The following is a 4,978-nucleotide window of genomic DNA, read 5'->3' on the forward strand; positions in this document are numbered from 1 at the left end:
GCACTGACTAGTGCTCTGCTGAATACTGGTGGCAGAACCTGTACATATGCCCAGATTCTCTCTCTGCTTAGTTATCTTCTCACTGGATCTTTGTCCTATGAACTCTGTCTTGCTCTCCCCAGACCCTTAGCTTCACTTCCTCAATTCAGGGAGTCTGCCACCGATCCTTTCCTTTGTGCCTAGCCTGGAAACAATTCTGCACCAGGCTGGCATTCCCTTCCATCCCACATGGAACTGGGGGTTCAGTGTAACTGAAAACAGTTGGGCCATTACATTCAGTTTGAACCAGTTGATTTGCATGTCTGTAAAGGAGTCTGGAAAATGAACCCTAGGCCTAATGTGAATGGTGGACAAAATCAGATCTAGAAGTACTGAATGTATCATAAGCTAAGCAGAATTGTTTAAACTAACAGCATTAGTGATTCAGGTGGAATTTCTTCCTCTTCCCTAGGTTCAGTTTCTGGCAAAAGCATGTAGTTTGTTTTGTTTTGTTTTGTTTTCTCACTGTCAACATAACCTCATTTGTTGCATCTGTTGGAATGTTTATTACTCACTTGGTGAGTCTGGTCTACATAGAGATTCAGCATCCAGGAGCAGGGCCACTGTGAGCCTGTCAGTCAAGGAAATGTGGGAAAGAAAAATCCCATTGGGGTTTATTTGTTTGTTTGTTTATTTATTTATTTATTTATTTATTTGTAGAGGAGTCTCACTCTGTCGCTCAGGCTGGAGTGCAGTGGTGTGATCTCTGCTCACTGCAACCTTCGCTAACTGCAACCCCGGCTCACTGCAACCCCCACCTCCCAGGCTCAAGCGATTCTCCTGCCTCAGACTCCCCAGTAGCTGGGATTACAGGCACCCGCCACCACGCCCAGCTAATTTTTGTATTTTTAATAGAGATGGGCTTTCACCATGTTGGCCTGGCTGGTGTCAAACTCTTGACCTCAGAAGATCCACCCATCTCCATCTCCCAAAATGCTGGGATTACAGGCGTGAGCTGCAGAGCCTGGCCTAAAAATATTACTTTTGCAAGGCACAGTACAGGTCCCGGAAGGCTCTCACCCACTTTCCCACCCTTTCCCAACCTTGTCTCCTGCTTTTGCCTTCTATTCTCCTTGACAGGTTTGGGATCACTGCATCCAGGGCTTGCTTTGCCTTCTATTCTCTGGAGGAAGCGCTTAGGCACTTGAGTGCCAGACTGCTGCTTGGAACCACTGAGTGGCCAGCACTGGTGTAACTGCAGGCCAAGGCGTCTGAATCCTCAGGGATCTGCCCTTTACCCAGGTCAAAGGTCCAAGGGCTCTCCTCACAGCTTTCTGCCAGCCCGCTCCAGATACACACATCTTCTTGGAGGTTCAGTTTCTGCCCAAGACCCAGCACAAATGTCATGGATCAACCGTGACTTTATGATTTTTTGTCAGGACTTCATGGATCCAGCAGGAGTATAGACGAATGTGAAAAGGTTACTAGTTCTAAAGGTTATAAACCCATAGAAACACACCAGAACTTACCTCCCACTCTGGAAGGTGAATGGTGTGGGCTGGAGGGGCTGTTGCTGCCCTTCAGGCCAAGCACTAATTCCTCCAGTATCACAACCCTGCCCTCAAGGCAGACACGTTGATGAGGAGACAATGTATTACCATTACGCTTGTAATCCCAGTGCTCTGTGAGGCTGAAGTGGGTGGATCACCTGAGGTACGGAGTTCGAGACCAGCCTGATCAACATGGGGAAACTCCCGTCTCTCCTAAAAATACAAAAGTTAGCCAAGCATGTTGTGCACACCTGTAATCCCAGCTGCTCGGGAGGCTGAGGCAGGAGAATCACTTCAACCTGGGAGATGGAGGTTGCAGTGAGCCGACATGGCACCACTGCACTTCAGCCTGGGCAACAGCGAGATTCCATCTCAAACAACAACAACGAGAACAACAAAAAACAACAAGAACAAAAGAAAAAACATTATCTATCTATCTATCTATCTATCTATCTATCTATCTATCTATCTATCTGTTCTTCTTTGGTGTGAATATGGAATATTGACTCCATATCCTTGGCTTGAGATCCAGATGCAGCTTCTGATTGGTTTTCTCAGGCAAATCAACCTGTTCCATATCTGTGCTCTGAGACAGAGGGCAGCCAAGCAGGACCCCCAGGAAATAACTCCTGAGTTTTCAGAGATGTAATCACATTGTCAGCCCATGGAGAAATTCCGGCATTGGAAGAGAATGAAGAGAACTTTGTGAGATTTCCTGATCTAAAACTTCACATTGTTGTGTCACCCTCAACCTCCCTTGCTGAAATGACTGCCCGGTGGCAAATGTGCTCTTCCCTCCTCACCACTCTGACTAGCAGGACAAGGAATGAGGTTCGCTGTGAGCAGGTTTGTTGATTAGCAATGGCATTCCTTTCATGTTTCTTTAGAATCACCTACGTATTTCCAACATTCAGGAAAGCAAGGGTGTTGTCGCCCGATTTCAAACCGGGAACCTTTCACACGTGAAGCGAACATGTCATCACTCCACTACACAAACCCCTCCCAGCAACTGGCACAAGACACATTCCTGAAAATGTTAGCCTCTACTGTTTTTAACAACTAGAGTTTCCAATATAAGAAATTCGACTGCTTTTCAAAATTTGAATGAAAAAGACACCAGGAAACACAATCCCTCAGGCAGACAGGCCGAACCCTCATTTATAGTTCCATGCCTAGCCCCGAAGCCAAGACCCTAGGGACCCCCAATCTGGCTTCGGCATGCCGCATCTCATGCAGGGTTTCCAGGAACTGTGTTTGGCAAATTTCCCGGCTGACTCTCTCTGGCTCCCAGAAGCTTCAGGAGCTGGTGGGTTTTGAGCGTTGGAGCCCTGAATGCTCCGTGCCACACAGGAGTGTGGACCTGCCCCTGCAGGGCTGCTGACTGCGCCTAAGGGGCCTTTTCCCTGGTGCTGGCCATCAGGGCTCTTGGCTCTTGACAGGAGAGCATGCTTCAGATCCTCCCAGGAACCATAGGACCCTCCCTGCCTGCCCTTCCCTCAGGCCGAGGGGCCTGACCCACAGGCTTTTCCTTGCCAGCCCTTTGGCCTCAGCACTTCGAAGTCTTCCAAAGCGGATCCTTCACTGCCACTCTCGCTTAGTCTATTCGACTCAGTTTAGGCTGTATTTATTCGCACATTGAAGTTTTAGCAGGTACTGTAGCAAAGGCTGTGTCTCAAGGCATTTGACTGTTTGAAAATATAGAACAAACTGTGCTTCTTGGCCTGCATTGAATTGGTTGGAAGAGCAGGCCACGAGTTTTAAAGAACACAAGGGTTTCAGAGCCATCACCGCTGAAGGACACAGGAGCAGCCTATTCAGATTTCACGATCACAGGATCTCCACCTCCATCTTGAGATTTTTTTTTTAAGGGCAGTTTTATTGCATTCTTTCATAATCCTTGAAACTTTTTATTTGCCTTTTTGATGTTCCTGCTCAACAGGTCTTGAAGTGAATTGTAACAAAGAGGTAAGGGCAGTTTTCAGAGAAAGGCAGTGTCTGTGAAGTTTTCAAGTTTGTCTCACAGCAAAAGGTCAACAGGCAGAATTTCCTTTTGCTGAAAGATGTTAATGTTGTTCCTAAGGTGTTCTTTAGACATGAGTGTAGAAACAAATTTGGGGAAGAAAGTGCCATTTTCTCCAGCAGTTGCTTTTCTTACTGCAGTGGTTACCATGTTTCTTTCACATCCAAAGTTCGAATGCTCCCACGCTGGAGAAAGTGACTGAATGTTCGCTGGATGCCAGGCTGCAGTGTCCAGCTTTGTTCTGCTTTGGTTCAGACTGGAGACTGGGACTGGACTGGACTGTGTCTGCCTCACTAGAGACTGGGCATCATGGGAACTGAGGCAGGCATCATGGGAACTTTTGATTAGGCAATTTTGTGGCATCTTTTTCTGCTTTCTTCCCTCTGAAATCTCTCTCTCTCCCTCTCCACTGACCCACAGGAGAGGATTCACCGTCTTTCTGACTCAGAACATTTTGGGGTCCTTCCTGGACAGAAAAAGAAAGGCAATTGCCCTTTACCCTACAGGAGCAGAAAGGGCTGCAGGTATCTGGAGACCCACAAACTCACTTCGTGGGCCACTGCGCATCTGTGCCCTGTGGGATCCTGTCATACCCAAAAGTGTGCGGCTTGAAGCTTCTTTGCGGACTGAACAGGAAGTGTGGGGTTCCTGACTCTTCCAGAGGAGCCACACAGAGAGGTCTTAGCATGTCTCTGGACCTTGAGCAGAGGCCAGAAAGAGGCTTGAAGGTGAGGGCAGAGCCAAGAAAGGGTGGAAAGACAGGCCAACCCACTCTCCCAAGGGTACCTTCTTCAGGACAGTCATTTACTCTAATTCAGTGATCAGGAAAGGAGAGGATTGCGTAGAGCAACATCTTTACTTCAAAACACAAATTCCCGCCTAGATGTGGAATCCGAGTAAAATATTGGCATTAAAAAGAACTCTGGTTGGCTGGGCAAGGTGGCTCATGCCTGTAGTCCCAGCACTTTGGGAAGCCTAGGCAGGCTGATCCCTTGAGCTCAGGACTTTGAGACCATTCTCGGTAAAATGGCAATACCCTGTCTCTGTGGTGGTGCCCCTGTGGTCCTAGCCACTCCAGAGGCTGAGGTGGGAGAATCATTTGAGCCCGGGTGTTTGAGGCAGCAGTGAGCCATGATCACGCTACTGCACTCCAGCCTGGGTGACAGAGCAAGACCTTATCTTAAAACAAACAAAAACCTGCGATTTGTTTTCTCTGTGTATTGCAAGGATGAGAACAAAAGAGTTCCAACTAAGATGGAAACAGTGCAGATGCGAAAGGTTTTAGGGGAAACTTGTGGTGTTCTGTCAGGGACCACGGGCCTTGCTTAAAAGAAATTTCATCCAGGCTGTCTGGTTTCCTGCATGTCTCTCAGGCCTGCTGTTGGTGGTCCCAGGGGCTGAGCGCTTAGCCCCTTCCCAGCTTGGGTGC

Source organism: Mandrillus leucophaeus, unplaced genomic scaffold (genome assembly GCF_000951045.1).
Source record: "Mandrillus leucophaeus isolate KB7577 unplaced genomic scaffold, Mleu.le_1.0 Scaffold457, whole genome shotgun sequence".
Classification (NCBI taxonomy): Eukaryota; Metazoa; Chordata; class Mammalia; order Primates; family Cercopithecidae; genus Mandrillus; species Mandrillus leucophaeus.